Source organism: Rana temporaria, chromosome 11 (assembly GCF_905171775.1).
Source record: "Rana temporaria chromosome 11, aRanTem1.1, whole genome shotgun sequence".
Classification (NCBI taxonomy): Eukaryota; Metazoa; Chordata; class Amphibia; order Anura; family Ranidae; genus Rana; species Rana temporaria.
The window spans coordinates 134,241,058-134,261,748 of record NC_053499.1 but is presented as its reverse complement, the minus strand read 5'-3'; positions in this window follow the sequence as shown (position 1 = coordinate 134,261,748).

The window sequence follows — 20,691 nt, the reverse complement described above, 5'->3', positions numbered from 1 at the left end:
ACCATAGGTTAAAAAAAGCCAACTCGCTTTAAAATTAACCTATGGATTCCTAACCGATAGGTCAAAACCGATCGTTAGTAGGCACGACCATCGGTTAAAAATCCACGCATGCTCAGAATCAAGTCGACGCATGCTTGGAAGCATTAAACTTAATTTTTTTCAGCACGTCATTGTGTTTTACATCACCGCGTTCTGACACGATCGGTTATTTAACCTATGGTGCGTAGGTGTGATGGACCATCAGTCAGCTTCATCGGTTAACCGATGAGAACGGTCCTTCAGACCGTTGTCCTCTGGTTAACCTATCGTGTGTACGAGGCTTAAGATAGTTCAAGACGTGATTTGTCATAATTGTGATGATAATGGCTTACAGCTCATGAAAACCCCAAATCCACAATCTCAGAAAATTAGAATATTACATACAATCAATAAAACAAGGATTGTACAACAATATCGGAGTAGAAGTATGCATATGTGCTCAGTACTTGGTTTGGGCCCCTTTTGCAGAAATTACTGCCTCAATGCAGCGTGGCATGGAAGCGATCAGCCTGTGGCACTGCTGAGGTGTTATGGAAGACCAGGATGCTTCAATAGCAGCCTTCTGCTCTTCTGCATTGTTTGTTCTCTCATCTTTCTCTTGGCAATGCCCCATAGATTCTCTATGGGGTTCATGTCTGGCGAGTTTGCAAGCACAGTAATCCCACGGTCATTGAACCAGGTTTTGGTGCTTTTGGCAGTGTGGGCAGGTGCCAAATCCTGCTGGAAAATTAAGTCAGCATCCCCATAGAGCTCGTCTGGGGAAGGTATCATGAAGTGCTCCAAAATCTCCTGGTAGACGGCAGCGTTGACCCCGGACTTAAAGCGGGGGTTCACCCAAAAAAAAAATTCTAACATTACATTGAGCCGAGGTGTGAAAATGACATTATCCTGACCTTTTTTATCTTCTTGCCGTACATACCGTTTTATCTATATTTTCACCGCGGCTTCCGGGTATGTAATTCTGCGGGACTGGGCGTTCCTATTCACATGCTAATTGATTGACATGCCTTCCCCCGGCGCATACAGCACGTCACAAGTTGCCGAAAGAAGCCGGACTGCGAATCGGCTCTATACGGCGCCTATGCACCGATGTTCGGCTTCTTTCGGCAACTCGTGACACGCTGTATGCGCCGGTGGGAAGCATGTCAATCAATTAGCATGTGAATAGGAACGCCCAGTCCTGCAGAATTACATACCTGGAAGCCGCGGTGAAAATATAGATAAAACGGTATTTACGGCAAGAAGTTAAAAAAGGTCAGCATAATGTCATTCTCACAACTCGGCTCAATGTAATGTTAGACATTTTTTTTGGGGTGAACCCCCGCTTTAATGAAGCACAGAGGACCAACACCAGCAGATGACATGGCTCCCCAAATCAACAGACTATGGAAACTTCACACTGGACTTCTAGCATCTTGTAGTGTGTGCCTCTCCATTCTTCCTCCATACTCTGGGTCCTTGGGGCCAGATCCACAAAAGGGATACGACGGCGTATCTACTGATACGCCGTCGTATCTACTGATACGCCGTCGTATCTACTAATACGCCGTTGTATCCCTGTTTCTATCTTTGGAACTGATCCACAGAATAAGTTTCCAATAGATAGGCAGAAGATCCGACATGTGTAAGGGACTTACACTGTCGGATCTTATAATGCAGTACCGCATCCGCCGCTGGGGGCATTTCGAGTCGAAATGCCGCTTCGGGTATGCAAATTAGCATTTACGGAGATCCACAAAGCTTTTCAGCTTTGTTTTTTCTCCGTAAGTATTAGTTTGCAATCGTAAAATTAGGGCTGCTTTTACAAGGCCTAAACTGTTTAGGCCTTGTAAAAGTAGACCTTTCTATCCCGCGTCGCCGTCTTTTTTTTTTTCCGCCGCAACTCGTATTTTTTTTTTACGCCCGTCGCGATTTTTAAAACCCGGCGCAACGTAAAACCGCGCAAAGCACGTCGGAAAAATGACATCGTGAGCATGTGCAGTACGGCCGGCGCGGGAGCGCGCCTAATTTAAATGGGACTCGCCCCATTTGAATAGGAACGCCTTGCGCCGGCCGGATTTAAGTTACACAGCCGAAAATTTCTAGGTAAGTGCTTTGTGGATCGGGCACTTAGGTAGAAATTTTCCGGCAGTGTAACTTAAATGGGAATATTTAAGTTACGGCGGCTGGCTGTGGATCTGGCCCTTGGTTTCCAAATGAGATGCAAAATTTGTTCTCATCAGAAAAGAGGACTTTGGACCACCGAGCACCAGACCAGGTAAAACGCTTCTGATGTTGTTTGTAGTTCAGTAGTGGCTTGACAAGACGAAATCCAGTGCCTGGCACCCGCAGATCATCTTCTGCTATGAATAATCAGCCCACTGGCGGCGAGCATGCCCCCTTCAGGTAGAATGCAGAATCACACACACATACATACATATATATATATATATATATATATATATATATACACACACACACATGATCCTGCACAGGAGAGTCACCCTGTAGCAATAAAACTCCTATGGGGCGGTCTTTAAGTGGTTCATTTATCAATAAAAATAATATAAACGTTGTATACATTGGAGTACATTATGACTTATCATATTTATTTCTTCACCAGAATTACTATTGGCTTTGCTATTTGTCTTTAATTATTTTGTTTAATGAAAAGACAAGGATGAAGACAGTCTTCAGATGGTTCCCACACGCGGATAATCAAGACAAACCACTCATAGTTGGAACACTGTTGATAGAAGCGCTGTTATTGTTGGTTATATTAGCAAAACAGGGCCAATTAAGAGCTAATTCTGTCTCATACAAGGTCATGAGGAGCAGATAAGGCAGCTGGAAGACCAGACAATTCCAATCCGGCTGACTCATAGGGAATAAAATATCTGACAAACATCTTTTTTTCCTGCCTCCCTAATGTGACTCAGCACAATGTTACAGGATAGAGTTCTCTGTGTTTTTTCTTTGTCTCTGTAAAAATGTTACTTTTGGTCTTGTAACTCCCAGAAAAGGATGCTTTTTAAAAAATAGAGTATTGCACCTTATTCTACAAAATTTTACTACAGTAAAACCTTGGTTTGAGAGTAACTTGGTTTGAGAGCGTTTTGCAAGACAAACAAAATGTTTTAATAAACTTTGCCTTGATATACAAGCAATGTCTTGATATAAGAGTAGCATCATGTCACAACTGAGTATAAAAAAGAAGAGAGGAGCCTCTAGGGCCACGTACACACGATCAGTCCATCGGTTAACCGATGAAGCTGACTGATGGTCTGATGTGCCTACACACCATAGGTTAAATAACCAATCGTGTCAGAACGCGGTGACGTAAAACACAACGATGTGCTTAAAAAAATTAAGTTCAATGCTTCCAAGCATGCGTCAACTTGATTCTGAGCATGCGCAGGTTTTTAACCGATGCTTTTGCATACTTACAATCGGTTTTGACCTATCGGTTAGGCGTCCATCGGTAAAATTATAACCACTTCCATACCAGGTACTTACGCAGCTTCCCGCCCAAGCCAATTTTCAGCTTTCAGCACTGTCGCACTTTGAATGGCAATTGTGCGGTCATGCTACACTGTACCCAAACAAAATTGGCGTCCTTTTTTCCCCACAAATAGAGCTTTCTTTTGGTGGTATTCGATCACCTCTGCGATTTTTTTTTTTGCGCAACAACTAAAAAAAGGCTGAAAATTTGGAAAAAAAATTAAGTTTTTATTTTTTTCTGTTAATTTTTTTGTAAATAAGTTTTCTCTTTCAATTACGGGCACTGATATGGCTGCACTAATGGGCACCGATGAGATGGCACTGATGGACATCGATGAGGTAGTACTGACGGGCACAGATGAGGTGGCACTGATTGGCGGCGCTGGTATGCGACACTGATGGGCACACATAGGCGGCACTGATGGGCACACATAGGCGGCACTGATGGGCACACATAGGCGGCACTGATGGGCACACATAGGCGGCACTGATGGGCACACATAGGCGGCACTGGGCACTCATGGGCGGCACAGATGGGCACTCATAAGCGGCACAGATGGGCGGCACTGATGGATACTTATGGGTGGCACAGATGGGCACTGATAGGTGGGCACTGGGCATGGATGGGCACTGTGGGGTGGCATTGATGGACACTGGGGTGGCGCTGATGGACACTGGGGTGGCGCTGATGGACACTGGGGTGGCAGCACTTATTTTTGCCAGGTTGCCAGTCAGTGCCCATTTGTGGGCACTGACTGGCATCTTTTTTCTTTATGCTTTTTTTTTTTTTTTAGACTTTTTTTTTTTTTTGCCATTTTTTTTTTTTTTGCCCACCCTGGTGGTCCAGGGTGGGCTTCCCTGGTGCTCCAGGGTGGCGATCCGAGGGGGGGCTGCGCTGATAAACAATCAGCGCTAACCCCCCCTGTCAGGAGAGCCGCCGATCGGCTATCCTCTACTCGCGTCTGTCAGACGCGAGTGAGGAAGAGCCATCGACGGCTCTTCCTGTTTACATCGTGATCAGCCGTGGTTGGACACGGCTGATCACGTGGTAAAGAGTCTCCGCCGGAGGCTCTTTACCGAGATCGGAGATGCAGGGTGTCAGACTGACACCCCGCATCACCGATCACCGCGATGCGCGCCCCCACGGGCGCGCGCGGCATGAAATCCTGCAGGACGTTCTAGAACGTCCTGTCAGGATTTCATAACCACTTCCCGGACGTAAATCGGCCATAGGCCGGGCGGGAAGTGGTTAAAGCAAGTTCTAATTTTTTTGACCGAAGGATAACTGACCGATGGCGCCCACACACGATCGTTTGGACCGATGAAAACGGACCTTCAGTCCGTTTTCATCGGATGGACTGGTCGTATGTACACGGCCTAAGTGGAGCAATATGGTTACATATAATGAAGGTACAACATTTAGCAACTTATCGCTACACTTAGAGGTGCCTCTCTTCTTTTTTATACCCTGTAAAAAAAATGCTTTGATATACAAGTGCTTTGGATTACAAGCATGTTTCTGGAACAAATTATGCTCGCAAACCAAGGTTTTACTGTATATTGTATCATAATTTGTGCTTATGTAATACAGATCAACTCAACTACAGCTGAAAATTGGCCTTGCCAGGAAAGTGGCCGCTATTTAAGTGGCTAAAGGGACAATTCGCCTTTACCACAAAACTGCTGCAGATAAGAGGCATCTGCAGATAAAAACAAACTGTGCAGCTCTGACTAAAGATGAATAAAGCCATTTCTATAGGTGTAAACCATTTACATACCTTATGAAACGTGACTGGAATACTCCCAGGACATTGCTAAGTGAGGCCTAGTCATCACTGCTCAATGCCACCATCACAGGAGTGAGCTCTCAAATTCTGAGCTCAGAGCTACTGCATCAGGGGAGAGAAAGAGTCTGTAGCCCTGTACACACGACCGTGATTCCTGGCGGTATTACCGAAAGTCCCGGCGGGAAAACCGGAAACCTGCTCGGTAACTTTCCCTGTGTACACAGGAGAGGTTTTCCCGTCGGGGAAACTGCAGGGAGAGCTTTCGCCGGGAATTCCGGCCGTGTGTATGCTCCCTCACAGTGTTTTCCAATAGGAAAACTGCCAGGTTTAAAACCGCCGGAAATCCCAGCGGGAAAATAGAGAGCAGGTTCTCTATTTTCCCGCCGGCATTCCGGGCAGTTTTCCTGTCGGGAAAACTGCGAGGAAGCATTCACACAGTCGTTTTTCCCAGCCAAAAGTTTTCTTGGCAGTTTTCCTGGTAGGAAAACCGATCGTGTGTACGAGGCATAAGAGTGGGTTTGAGTTAGAACCCTTTCACGCTGAGGAGCTTTTCAGGCTCTTTCACGCTAAAAAAAGCACATTAAAAGCTTACGAAAACCTATTTCTATTAATACGAATGAATGCTTTTACACTGGGGCAGTGCGCTGGCAGGGTGGTGAAAAAACATCCCCCTCCATTGAAATAATGGAAAGTTCTTTAAAACCACTGAAAAGCTCTTCAAAAGCGCTCAGTGTAAAAGGGGCCTTAGAGAAAGGGCTCACTCCTGTGATGGTGGAGGCAGTGGTGTATTTAGGTTTCGTGCTGCCCTAGGCCTGACTAAACTCCAGCACCCCCTAATTTAAATATGAGCCACCCTTTCCTGTCAAGGCCATGCCCCTTTCGGTTTAAGACCCGTCCTGAAATTTTCGAGTGGGGACACTAGTTCTTACGGCCTGGGGGAAGGGGGGGGAATGGATTACAGCGTTGGGTGGAGGTGAGCAGTGACGACTAGGCCTCACTTAGCGAAATCCTGGCAGTACTGACTGGAATACTCCCAGGACATTGCCAAGTACTTACAGGATTTCGCTAAGTTGTATGTAAATGGCCTACACTTATAGCAAGGTTATTATTCATCCTTAGTCAGAGCGGCACAGTTTGTTGTAATCACAAATGATCACTAGGAACAGCTGATCGCTCTCTCCTCCGGTCAGAACGGGGATCTGTCTTGTTTACATTGACAGATCCGCATTTAGCTCCTCTGTGGAGCGATCATGGGTGGCCGGTGGACATCCTGGCCACCAGCCACATGGATCGGCTCTAGCGCCACACGTGCACCTATTGTATCTATTGAACAAAGTGCTATACCGGTATGGCAATTTAAGAAATAGAGCCGCCCTGCCACAGTATCACTACGGTGGCTGCTCAGCAAGTGGTTAAAGTGTAACCAAAAGCAATTTGTTTTCATTTATTTTGTTTCAGATAAAGTGGAGAGGGGTTATAACTCCTGTCAGTTTTTTATTGCTGTCTGTGCCCCGGTAAAGGAGATTTCCCCTCTCTATTCATCCTGTTTACCATTGTCATTGAAAGTGAAAGAAAATCTCAAATTTTGGGTTGTCCCTAGAAAAGTAATAGAGGGGAAATCTTTCTATGGGGACACTAGTTCTGGTGACCTGGTGGTCCCCAAGGGATTCCCTTCGTTTGCAGGGATTTCTCCTCACTTCCTGTTTTGGCTATGGGACAGGAAGTGAAGGGAAATCTCCACAATGGGACACAGATGGCGGAAAAAAAATCTGACAGGGATTATAACCCTCGCTTGCTCTATCCAAAATGAAAAAAAAAAACAAAAAACGTTTTGCCTAAAGTTCTACCTTAACCTAAAATGGCAGCTGACCTATAGAATTAGAGTGCACAGCCAAATGACATAAATGACGATATTGTAATGCTATGCAGAAAATAATATTTTACATAAATACTGAATGTAGTTAGTACCTTTTTCCGCATAATGTATATATATGTTTAAATTAAGCTGAACGTGGCCCTTTAATCTAAACATAGTTTTCACAGAGGATAGTATATAATAAAACAGGAGATGGGTAGCATACTCCTTGATTCGGAAGGAAGTATTGCATTACTAAACATGTAGTGTATTTGTGGAATGTCCTTTCAGTTGAGGTCAAACAAGTATGTCAAATCAATCGGAGATTCAGGTCATTATTAACAGTGGTGCTGATTAAAGTTAAAGATATAGGGCTAGATTCAGGTAGCTTTTACGGCGGCGTATCTCCAGATACGCCGCCATAATTTGAAATCTGCGCCGGCGTATCGTTACGCAGATTCTCAAAGGCAGATACGCAAAAAAAATAGGCTTCCTCCGCCGACGTAACTTGAATGCGGCGGCGTATAATTGTGTGCAATATTACGTTGGCCGCTAGGGGCACTTCCGTTGTTTTCGGCGTAGAATATGCAAATTACCTAGTTACGTCGATTCACGAACGTACGTGCGCCCGGCGGTAGTTTTTTTACATCGTTTGCGTAAGGCTTTTTAGGCGTAACGTTGCTCCTGCTATTAGGTGGCGCAGCCAATGTTAAGTATGGACGTCGTTCCCGCTTCGAAATTTGAATTGATTACGTCGTTTGCGTAAGTCGTTCGCGAATAGGGCTGGACGAAATTTACGTTCACGTCGAAAGCAATGACAATTTGCGTCGGAATTTCGAGAATGCGCACTGGGATTTTTTCACGAACGTAAAATACGCGGGGTCAAAATAATTTAAATAAAACACGCCCCCCTCAATATCATTTGAATGACGCGCGCTTACGCCGGCCCCATTTACGCTACGCCGCCGTAAGTTAGGAGGCAAGTGCTTTGTGAATACAGCACTTGCCTCTCAAACTTACGGCGGCGCAGCGTAAATACGATATGCTGCGCCATCGAAAGAAGGGGCACAGCTTCCTGAATCTAGCCCATAAGATTTTTGGTTCACTTCATATGTAATAGGTAAAGGTTGGAACCTCTTTGACTTATATACTTGTTTGTGTTCTTATTGGATGAGACATCCATACTTCATCTCCAAGTGATGGCAGTGAGTGAAAAGAAGAGAGTGCTTCAATGATGACATACTGTACACAGCATTAAAAATATAAATTTTTAATATAGTAGGTTGTTAGGTTTAATTGCTGTTTGTATCCTTGTTATGCCGCGTACACACGATCAGATTTTCCGTCGGAAAAACCTTGGATGTTTTTTTCCGACGGAATTCCACTCAAGCTTGGCTTGCATACACACGGTCACACAAAAGTTCTCCGAACTTTCGTCCATCAAGAACGCGGTGACGTACGACACTACGACGAGTCGAGAAAATTAAGTTCAGTGCTTCCGAGCATGCGTCGAATTGTTTCCGAGAATGCGTCCGAATTACTACAGACGGTCGGATTTTCCGATTTGAATTTTTTTCCGTTGGAAAATTTGAGAACCAGCTCTCAATCTTTTGTTGGTGGAAATTCCGACAGCAAAAGTCCGATGGAGCATACACACGGTCGGAATTTCCACATCTGACTTTTGCTGTCGGAATTTCCATCGTGTGTACAGGGCATTAGAGAAATTGTGAAAATCTCACCAAACAAGAAGACAGATAAAGGATCTCATCCAACTTTTCCTAACCAGGGTTCTTCCTAAGGTTGCTAAGGGTTCCAGTGAGCAATGGATAATTGATCTTCCACCTAAACTGATCAGAGGACAACTTCCCACTGACATTTCCCACAACATAAGGGGTTACAGCTAAAAAGACCACTAATGTTAGGGAAAGCCACGATTTCTGCAGTTTTTATTTTTTTGCGCTATAAACAAGAATAGAGCAACAATTTTGAAAAAAATGCTATATTTTTTACTTTTTGCTATAATAAATATCCCCAAAAAATATATAATTTTTTTTTCTCAGTTTAGGCCGATACGTATTCTTCTACATATTTTTGGTAAAAAAAACGCAATAAGCATTGACTGGTTTGCGCAAAGGTTATAGCGTCTACAAAATAGGGATAGTTTTTATGGCATTTTTTTAATAATTTGTTTTTACTAGTAATGGCGGTGATCAGCCATTTTTTATCATGACTGCGACCATTGTCATTTTTACAGTGATCAGTGCTATAAAAATGCACTGATTACTGTAAAAATTACACTGGCAGTAAAGGGGGTTAACCTGTAGGGGGTGCTGAAGGAGTTTAGTGTGTCCTAGGGAGTGATTCTAACTGTTAGGGGGCGTGGCTACAAGTGACACGTCACTGATCGTTGTTCCTGATGAGAGGGAGCATTCGATCAGTGACATGTCACTAGGAAGAACGGGGAGATGTTGTGTTTACACTGACATCTCCCCGTTCTTCAGCTCCATGACACGATCGCGGGACACCGGCAGACACGCTCACGGAGCTTGCAATAGGGTCAAATTAAAGGGGACGTACCTGTATGCCCATTTGCCTGTCCGTGCCATTCTGTCGATGTAAATCTGCGTGCGGCGGTCCTTAAGCGGTTAAAGTGGAAGTAAACCTCAGTCCTGTAATTGTACCTACAGGTATTATTATTATTCTTATGTACTGTAAATATCTTCTAAACTTGCACATTTAGAAGATATTTACTATATACAGTATTCAGCTGCTGACGTCATCGGCGCATGCGCTCTGAAGGTACAGCCACCCGGGCCATTCTTCCGAAATTCTGTGCCAAACAACCCATGGCTGCAGGAAAGAAAATCGCACCGTCTATGGCAGGTTTGATGAGTCAAACCAATCACTGAACTGCTAATGATATCTAGCATACGCTGCAAATGTGCTTATGTCAATTATCTATTAAGCGGACCTTTAACCTAAGCTACCGTGTTTCCCCGAAAATAAAACCTACCCCGAAAATAAGACCTAGTACTATTTTCCAGGAGGGCTGCAATATAAGCCCTACCCCGAAAATAAGCCCTAGTTCGAGGTGATTGTGTGATTTTTGAGAAAACGCGGTATAATCCTGTTACGGCAGTGTGCTGTGTGTCTCTAGCAGTGTCAGGTGCCTTTGATACAGAGCGGCGCTCAGCTGATCTCCCCGCTGGTCTCCTCTTCACCCGTCTGTCTGCATGGGATCTTGGGCCCCCCTCCCTTCACAGAGCTTCGGCTGGTCACTGAAAGTACCGTACGGTGCCTCTGCAATCAACGTGTGCGGTATGCAGCATGGATACTCCGGTCTCTTCTCCTGCCTGTCTGCAGGGAGCTTGGTCCCCCTCCCTTCACAGAGCTTCGGCGGGTCACTGAATCTACGGTGCAGAGCCTCTCCAATCAACATGTGTGTGTTATGCAGCATGGATACTCCAGTCTCCACAAGGTATTTACAAGTTTTTTCCTCACATGCTGGTGTGCCCTCTTCCCTGCTTCGAGCATTGCAGAGGGAGGGGGGCTGGGGTCCCTCACTGGTGGCTGGGAGAGGTGGAGGTAGGCTGAGGTGTTTAGCACTGTTGGATTGCAGGTACGTGGATCTGCCCCTGTGTGTGTATACTGTGGGGCAGATCCACGTACCTTGGCGCTTCTCTCCGCTGGGCGCAGCGTATCTAATATACACTACGCCGCCGTAACTTTTTTTTTTTGTTTCACAAAGAATTTGCGCCGTAAGTTGTGGCGGCGTAGTGTATCTTTGGCGGCGTAATGGCGCGGCATTCAAAACTCTGTGATGGGGGCGTGTTTTATGTAAATACGTCGTGACCCGACGTAAACAACGTTTTTTTTTAACTGCGCATGCGCCGTGGGGGTATCTCAGTGCGCATGCTTGAAATGAAACCGGAACAAGCCAATGTTTAAGACGGTGACGTCATTCTACGCAAATCACTATTCGCGAACGACTTACGCAAACAACGTAAAAAATAAAAAATGCGAGGCGGGAACGACGGCCATACTTAACATAGGATACGCCTCATAACAGCAGCTTTAACTATACGCCGGAAAAAGCCGAACGCAAACGACGTAAAAAAATGCGCCGGCCGGACGTACGTTTGTGGATCGCCGTAACTAGCTAATTTGCATACTCAATGCGAAATTCGACGGAAACGCCACCTAGCGGCCACCGAAAAATTGCATCTTAGATCCGACGGTGTACTAAGACGTACATCTGTCGGATCGACCCGAGATGCCGTAGTATCTTGTTTTGAAGATACAAAACAAAGATACGACGCGGGAAATTTAAAATTACGCCAGCGTATCAATAGATACGCCGGTGTAATTCTTTTGTGTATCTGCCCCTGTGTGTGTATACTGTGTGTGTCTTTATGGGGGTCCCATAATCTCCTATTGCCCGGGGGCCCCATGAGTTGTCAGTCCACCCCTGACTGGGACAACTACTGGTGCCGGCTTATCAGAGGAGAACAACAGGTACCAGGAAACCTAACTTTCTGTTGTTCGCTGTAACTAATGAAAGACTGAAGGCTTGGTTGAATACTAAAGTACAAACTTTTTTTATAAATATTTGTAATAAATATTAATACATTTTGGGACCCTTAAAACTATTTATTGTGGTCTAATTTATTCTGAGCTTGCAATATTGTAAGAACTTTATTAAAATAAGTTATTTTGGGGTACTACTATGGTGGGCAAGTAATGCTATTTTAAAATTGAATATCTTGTATGTATTTCCAAAAATCTATTAATTCTGCCTAAAAGCAACATTTTTCAAAACAAACCACATATAATTATTGGACTGTGTATAAAGCCCACAGAGATAATAAATGTGTTCAACGTTTTCCTTCACCTGTAATTTGCCAGTCTGCTTGTGTGATAGTCTGTTTATTTTAAGAGCATTGAGAAAACTATGAGTAAAAAAAAAAAAATCAAGCGGACAAAAAAAAACAAAAAAAACATTAAAAGCAAAAAAAAAATAAAAAAATGTGGCATCTTTCAAAATAAGTACATACAATGGCCCAGATTCACATATAATTACGTTGCTCCTGGGCAGCGTAACGTATGTGATTTACGTTACACCGCCGCAGGTTTACAGCCTGATTCTCAGAACACTTACCTGTAAACTTGCAGCGGTGTATCGTTAAATCGCTTGGCGCAAGACCGCCCAATTCAAATGGGGCGGGCACCATTTAAATTAGGCGCGCTCCCGCGCCAAGCGTACTGCGCATGCTCCGTCGGGTTAATTACCCGACGTGCATTGCGCTAAATGACGTCGCCCCGACGTCATTTGCTTAGACGTTTACGTAAATGGCGTCCAGCGCCATTCACGGACGTCTTACGCAAACAACGTAATTTTTTTTAAATTAGACGCGGGAACGACGGCCATACTTAACATTGGTTGCCCCTCCTAATAACAGGGGCAACCTTACGCGTCGCGTACGCTACGAAAACGACGTAAATTCTCAGCGTCGACCGCGCGTATGTTCGGGAATCTCGCGTAATTACCTCATTTGCATAGACGACGGGGAAAACGGCGATGCGACACCTAGCGGCGGGAAAAAAAATTGCTTTTAAGATCTGACAGCGTAAGAGCCTTACGCCTGTCAGATCTAATGGGTATCTATGCGTAACTGATTCTAAGAATCAGTCGCATAGATACACGGGGCCAGATGAGGAGTTACGACGGCGCAAATGGTGTTGCGCCGTCGTAACGCCTTTGAGAATCTGGGCCAAAGTCAACGACTCTTTTTTTTTTTTTCTTTGTGGTGTACTTGAAAACTAATCGCCTTGCCTGGACCAGTACTGTAGTTGTTCCTGCAGAGATAAGTGGGGATAAGCTAAGCACTTAGGGCCAGATTCACAGACACTTACATTACTTTGCGGTGGCGTAACGTATCCCATTTATGTTACACCGCCGCAGGTTTACAGCGTAAGTGCCTGATTCACAAAGCCCTTACCTGTAAACTTGCGGCGGTGTAACGTAAATGCGCTCGGCGTAAGCCCGCCTAATTCAAATAGGGCGGGCACCATTTAAATTAGGCGCGTTCCCGCGCCGAACGTTCTGCGCATGCTCCGTGTTTAAATTTCCCGACGTGCTTTACGTGAAATTACGGCGCTCCGACATTATTTTTTAAATGCGACGTGCGTTACGGCGTTTCGTATTCCCGGACATCATACGCAAAAAAAAAAAATTCGAAATTCGACGCGGGAACGACGGCCATACTTTAACATGGCTGATCTAAAGATAAGCCATGTTAAAGCAGGTGTAACTTTGCGACGGGTAAAAACGACTAGCGACGACGTACGGGATTGCGACGAACGCGCGGATCTTCGTGGATCGCCGTAACTAGTCATTTGCATATTCTACGCCGACCGCAATGGAATCGCCACCTAGCGGCCGGCCTAGAATTGCATCCTAAGATCCGACAGTGTAAGTCAATTACACCTGTCGGATCTAAGGGCTATCTATGCGGAACTGATTCTATGAATCAGCCGCATAGTTAGGACGGGCGGATCACAGAGATACGATGGCGTATCAGGAGATACGCCGTCGTATCTCTTCTGTGAATCTGGCCCTTAGAACATAGAAGGGTCTTCAAAAGGGGACTTATCACAAGTGATAATTTCTCCCTGCAGAGAAGCTGCTTCCATCCACCCAGGGCTGTCTTAATGAGAGGGCACACCTGGGCACTTCCCAGGGGCCCCAGCTGCATGGGGGGGCCCCTGCACTTTCCCCAAAGCAGCTAGTCCTTGAGCCCATGCTGCCCCCATGATGGCACTGAGAGTGATAGATACACAGGGAAGGCAGTCTGCCTCCTACCTACTTGATGTCCGTTTACCTGCACTGTCATCATTGTAGGGGCCCCAGAGCATTACTTTGCCCAGGGGCCCATGATTCTATTAAGAAGGCCCTGCATCCACCACCTGTCTAGAGTTTGAGGTGACAACCTATAAGTCCCCCAATGCACTCTCCAGCTGTTGTGAAGGTTTAGGGTCCCAGACATTTAAAACAAAACTTATTTTTTTTTAAGAAAAAATACAGTTCTAGGAATTTGTCTCAACTTTTTAAATGTTCTGTGGATCTGGAAGATAAGGGGATTTAACATGCTAATGGTTGAACTGATAAACTACTGAGCAGGAGCACAAAGTTCACTATAATCTTGATGAACAACGATCACCGCACGTTCAAGAGCTAAAGACCGCCCTGAACATTAAGCAGAGAGAGATAGTGAAGGCTTCAAAGGGGAGCCATTGTTTGATAAGGGGGTGGTGTGCTTCTTGGAGGGAGGGAGGCCTGATCAGCTCAAGTCCTGCAGCTGTCTATCAGCGCACACAAGTCCCGTAAGATCATATTTAGTAGAAACTATCAGCAGTCAACAGTAGAAGCTGTACAAATGGCAACTTTATTCTTCTTGGGTGGGGGATTTCTGGCTTACTCCAACAGAGAGGCTCTATTTATGCTGGCCATAGACCTTAGATGATGGTTGGAAGTGTAGGTGTGATATGATCAGGGCCACCATCAGGAATTATGGGGCCCCTTACACAGCCTAACCACTTAAGCCCCGGACCATATTGCTGCCTAAAGACCCAAGGGGTTTTTACAGTTCGGGACTGTGTCGCTTTAACAGACAATTGCGCGGTCGTGCGACGTGGCTCCCAAACAAAATTGGCGTCCTTTTTTCCCCACAAATAGAGCTTTCTTTTGGTGGTATTTGATCACCTCTGCGGTTTTTATTTTTTGCGCTATAAACAAAAATAGAGCGACAATTTTGAAAAAAATGCAATATTTTTTACTTTTTGCTGTAATAAATATCCCCCAAAAACATATATAAAAACATTTTTTTCCTCAGTTTAGGCCGATACGTATTCTTCTACCTATTTTTAGTAAAAAAAATCGCAATAAGCGTTTATCGATTGGTTTGCGCAAAATTTATAGCGTTTACAAAATAGGGGATAGTTTTATTGCATTTTTATGAATTTTTTTTTTTTTACTACTAATGGCGGCGATCAGCGATTTTTTTCGTGACTGCGACATTATGGCGGACACTTCGGACAATTTTGACACATTTTTGGGACCATTGTCATTTTCACAGCAAAAAATGCATTTAAATTGCATTCTTTATTGTGAAAATGACAGTTGCAGTTTGGGAGTTAACCACAGGGGGCGCTGTAGGAGTTAGGGTGCACCTAGTATGTGTTTACAACTGTTGGGGGGTGTGGCTGTAGGAATGACGTCATCGATCGTGTCTTCCCTATAAAGGGAATGACGCGATCGATGCGCCGACACAGTGAAGCACGGGGAAGCCGTGTTTACACACGGCTCTCCCCGTTCTTCAGCTCCGGGGAGCGATCGCGACGGAGCGGCTATAAACAAATAGCCGCGCCGTGGTCCCGGATCGCTCCCCGAGCGGACCCGACCTCCGCATGTAGCGGGGGGGGTCCCGATCGGACCCCCCACCCGCTAATAGGCGAGGACGTACCTGTACGCCCATGTGCCTGTACGTGCCATATTGTGGACGTATATGTACATGCGGGGGTCGGGAACTGGTTAAGGCATGGGCCCCCTGGAGCAAAAAAATAAAAAAATACAATAAAAAAAATGATAAAAAAGGGAGGGTTGCCATCCGGGGGCCTGGGGACCTCTGAGCCCTTTAATAATAATTAAAAAAAATTATAAAAAAAGGGGGGGGTTGCCATCTGAGGCCCTGGGGACCTCCGCGCCCCTGGGGACCTCTGAGCCCTTTAACCACTTCCCGACCGCCGCATGTATATGTATGTCCACAGAATGGCACGTACAGGCAAATGGGCGTACAGGTACGTCCTTGCCTTTCCGCGGGTCGGGGGTCCAATCGGGACCCCCTCCGCTACATGCGGCGGTAGGATTCCCACGGGGAGCGATCCGGGACTACGGCGCGGCTATTCGTTTATAGCCGCTCCGTCGCGATCGCTCCCAGGAGCTGAAGAACGGGGAGAGCCATATGTAAACACGGCTTCCCCGTGCTTCATTGTGGCGGCTGCATCGATCGAGTCATCCCTCGATCAATGACGTCAGTCCTACAGCCACACCCCCCTACAGTTGTAAACACACACTAGGTGAAACATAACTCCTTTAGCGCCCCCTGTGGTTAACTCCCAAACTGCAACTGTCATTTTCACAATAAACAATGCAATTTAAATGCATTTTTTGCTGTGAAAATGACAATGGTCCCAAAAATGTGTCAAAATTGTCCGAAGTGTCCGCCATAATGTCGCAGTCACGAAAAAAATCGCTGATCACCGCCAATAGTAGTAAAAAAATTTTTTTTTTAAAAATGCAATAAAACTATCCCCTATTTTGTAAACGCTATAAATTTTGCGCAAACCAACCGATAAACGCTTATTGCGTTTTTTTTAACCAAAAATAGGTAGAAGAATACGTATCGGCCTAAACTGAGGAAAAACTTTTTTTTATATATGTTTTTGGGGGATATTTATTACAGCAAAAAGTAAAAAATATTGCATTTTTTTCAAAATTGTCACTCTATTTTTGTTTATAGCGCAAAAAATAAAAACCGCAGAGGTGATCAAATACCACCAAAAGAAAGCTCTATTTGTGGGGAAAAAAGGACGCCAATTTTATTTGGGAGCCACGTCGCACGAGTGCGCAATTGTCTGTTAAAGCAACGCAGTGCCGAATTGTAAAAACGCCTTTGGGCATTTAGCAGCATATTGGTCCGGGGCTTAAGTTGTTAATAAAAATAAAAATATATATAAAAAAATTAAAATAAAGGGGGTTGCCATCCGGGCCCCTTACAGGTGTACTGCCTGTAACCCCCTCGATGGCAGCCCTGGATAAGATTGTTTGGAGTCTTTTGGGTCAGATGCAGGCATAAACATGAAAACTATGGTAACTTAAATGTTTCTGTCTATGCTAAGACAATTCTGGCTTAAATCTGCAGAACAACAAAGATTGGATATATTTTCCAAACCTGCTTGATCTTCTTTTAGAATGGTTAGCTGGAGGGTGCTTGTGCAGTAGAAAACAGGTTGCTTGTTCTTTCCAAAAATGGTTGCCTAATGTCAATGGCTTTAAAATTGAGTAAAGGTGGTATTTTGTTTCAAAAAATTTTTTATTGAAGAAGAGATCCGGGTGCTTAATCCTGTGCTGAGACGGCCTGAAATTAAAAAGCGGGGGAGGGGGGGGGGGGGGGCTGCCGCGAAATGAGAAGCGGGAGGGCTCTTTACAAAAAAGAGAATAAATAAATAAAAATATATATAAAAAAAGGGAGGTAGCCATCAGGGGCCTTGGGGACCTCTGGGCCCTTTAATAAAAAGAAAAAAAAGAAATAAAAAATATATATAAAAAAAAATATATATATATATATATATTTTTTTTTAAAAAGGGGGGTTGCCATCTGGGGCCCTGGGGACCTCTGGGCCCTATATATATATTATATACAAATTATTATTGTTTTTTTATAAAAATAAATTACAAAAAAAAGGGGGGTTGCCATCCGGGACCTCTGGGCCCTTTAATAAAAAAAAAAACCTCTGGGCCCTTTAATAAAAAAACAAATATATAATAAAAAATAAACATTTATAAAAAAAAGGGGGGGGGAGTTTCCATGCAGGGCCCTGGGGACCTCTGGGCCCTTTAAAAAAATAAAAAAAATATATAAACAAAAATAAAAAAATAAACATTTATAAAAAAATAATTAAAAAAGGGAGTTTGCCACATGGGGACCTGGGGACCTATGAGCCCTTTAATAAAAAAAAAAAAAATATATATATATATATATATATATATATATATATATATATATATATATATATATATATATAAATAACTAAAAAGAAATAACATAATATAAAAAGAAGGGGGTTGTCATCCGGGGCCCTGGGGATCTCTGGACCCCTAAAAAAAAAAAAAAAATTGTCCCTTTAATAAAAAAAAATATATTAAAAAATATATTTAAAGGGGGTTGCCATCCTGGCCCCTGGGGACCTCCGGGCCCCTTACAGGTGTACTGCCTGTACCCCCCTGATGGCGGCCCTGGCTGTAAGGCTAGTGAGAGAGGCCTATACCGGTGCACAAGACCCACTCTGGCTAGAGTGGCGACGAAGGCTACGTTGCTGGAAGCAACTACCTATTGCCCTTCCACCTCTTCAACTACTATTTTTTATTCTTTTACCACGTTTGGTAAATAAAGCAAAGAAAAAGAAGCGCAACGTGTGGACTTTGAAGTTTCTTTCGGCTCTCATCGAATACCCTAGACGGCAAAGGAATAGAGGTAACATGCCGCCCAAAACAAACCAGCATCTCCTTTGGGGGTAGTGCTACATGTATTAAACAGTATTTTTTACCATTGTATCAGTACCGAGATAGTCCATTACCTTCCTCTTGTAGGTGGTTATGTGTGGTTTGGTCAGCATCAGCAACTGCCCCCATACCTCCACTTCATCCAGTTTTCCTATATTAATTTGGATGATGGTACTCCTTTTTTGATATATTACCTATATCAGCCCTCAAAAAATCCACTCGCCTGCTCGTATTTTGCGAGTGGATTTTGAGGGCTGGCGAGGAAGGGCTGCCTGGGAAGCTGGGGGGTGAGCACCGCCGGCATGGGGCAGTCATTCTCCCAGCGCACATGGAGGGGAAGACAGGAGAGCTGCACTCTCTGTTACACACAACTCCGCCCCCTGGTCCCGGGAATTTGATAGATAAATCACCCGTCCAATCACCAGTGGCGTGTATCAAAGTTCCCCAGCTGCATGTGACGGGGAGTGGTGGGAACACACAGCAATTGAAATGAAAGCTGTGATGTTCCTGTAATGTTCCATCATCCCCCTGGTAAGTAACTTCTCTCCTCTGTTCCCTGCATTAACCACTTAAGGACCGCCTCCTGCACATATACTACGCCAGAATGAATGGCACGGCTGGGCACATGTACGTACAGGTACGTCCTGTACTAGTACCCAGCCGTATGTCGCACTCCCGTGACCCGGTCTGAAGCCCAGTGACCGGGACCGCGGGACCCGCAGACCTGATTGCCGCTGGAGTCCCGCGATCGCTCCCCAGAGCTGAAGAACGGGGAGAGCCGTGTGTAAACACGGCTTCCTTGTTTTTCACTGTGGCGGCTGCATCGATCGTGTCATCCCTTTTACAGGGGGACACAATCGATGACGTCACACCTACAGCCACACCCCCCTACAGTTGTAAACACACTTCAGGAAACACATAACCCCATCAGCGCCCCCCTGTGGTTAACTCCCAAACTGCAACTGTCATTTTCACAATAAACAATGCATTTTAAATGCATTTTTTGCTGTGAAAATGACAATGGTCCCAAAAATGTGTAAAAATTGTGCGAAGTGTCCGCCATAATGTCGCAGTCAAGAAAAAAAAATCGCTGATCGCCGCCATTAGTAGTAAAAAAAATAAATAATTAATAAAAATGCAATAAAACTATCCCCTATTTTGTAAACGCAATAAATTTTGCGCAAACCAACCGATAAACGCTTATTGCGATTTTTTTAAACAAAAATAGGTAGAAGAATACGTATCGGCCTAAACTGAGTAAAAAAAATAAATAAATGTTTATATATATTTTTGGGGGATATTTATTATGGCAAAAAGTACAAAATATCGATTTTTTTTCAAAATTGTCACTCTATTTTTGTTTATAGCGCAAAAAATAAAAACCGCAGAGGTGATCAAATACCACCAAAAGAAAGCTCTATTTGTGGGAAAAAAAGGGCGCCAATTTTGTTTGGGAGCCACATCGCACGACCGCGCAATTGTTAGTTAAAGCGACGCAGTGCCGAATCGCAAAAAGGGCCAAGGTCCTTTAGCTGCATTTTGGTCTGGGTCTTAAGTGGTTAAGGACAAATATAAACAGCATGAAGGACGCAGGCAGCATGATGGGCACAGATTGGCAGCATGGTGGGCACAGGTAGACAGCATGAAGGACACAGGCAGCATGAAGGGCACAGGCAGCATGGTGGGCACAGGCAGACAGCATGAAGGACACAGGCAGCATGAAGGGCACAGGCAGCATGGTGGGCACAGACAGCATGGTGGGCACAGGCAGCATGGTGGGCACAGGCAGCATGATGAACACAGGCAGACAGCATGAAGGACACAGGCAGCATGAAGGACACAGGCAGCATGGTGGGCACAGGCAGCATGGTGGGCACAGGCAGCATGGTGGGCACAGGCAGCATGATGGGCACAGGCATCATGGTGGGCACAAATTGGCAGAATGAAGGACACAGGCAGCATGGTGGGCACAGATTGGCAGCTTCGGCGGACACGGGCAGGCTGCATCGGCGGACACGGGCAGGCTGCATCGGCAGACACGGGCAGGCTGCATCGGTGGACACGGGCAGGCTGCATCGGCGGACACGGGCAGGCTGCCTTGGTGGGCACAGATAAAGTTGTTAATATTTATTTTTAGAACTTAATTCTGCATAAAACATTTTAAGTGTCATTTAATTTGCTAATTTATG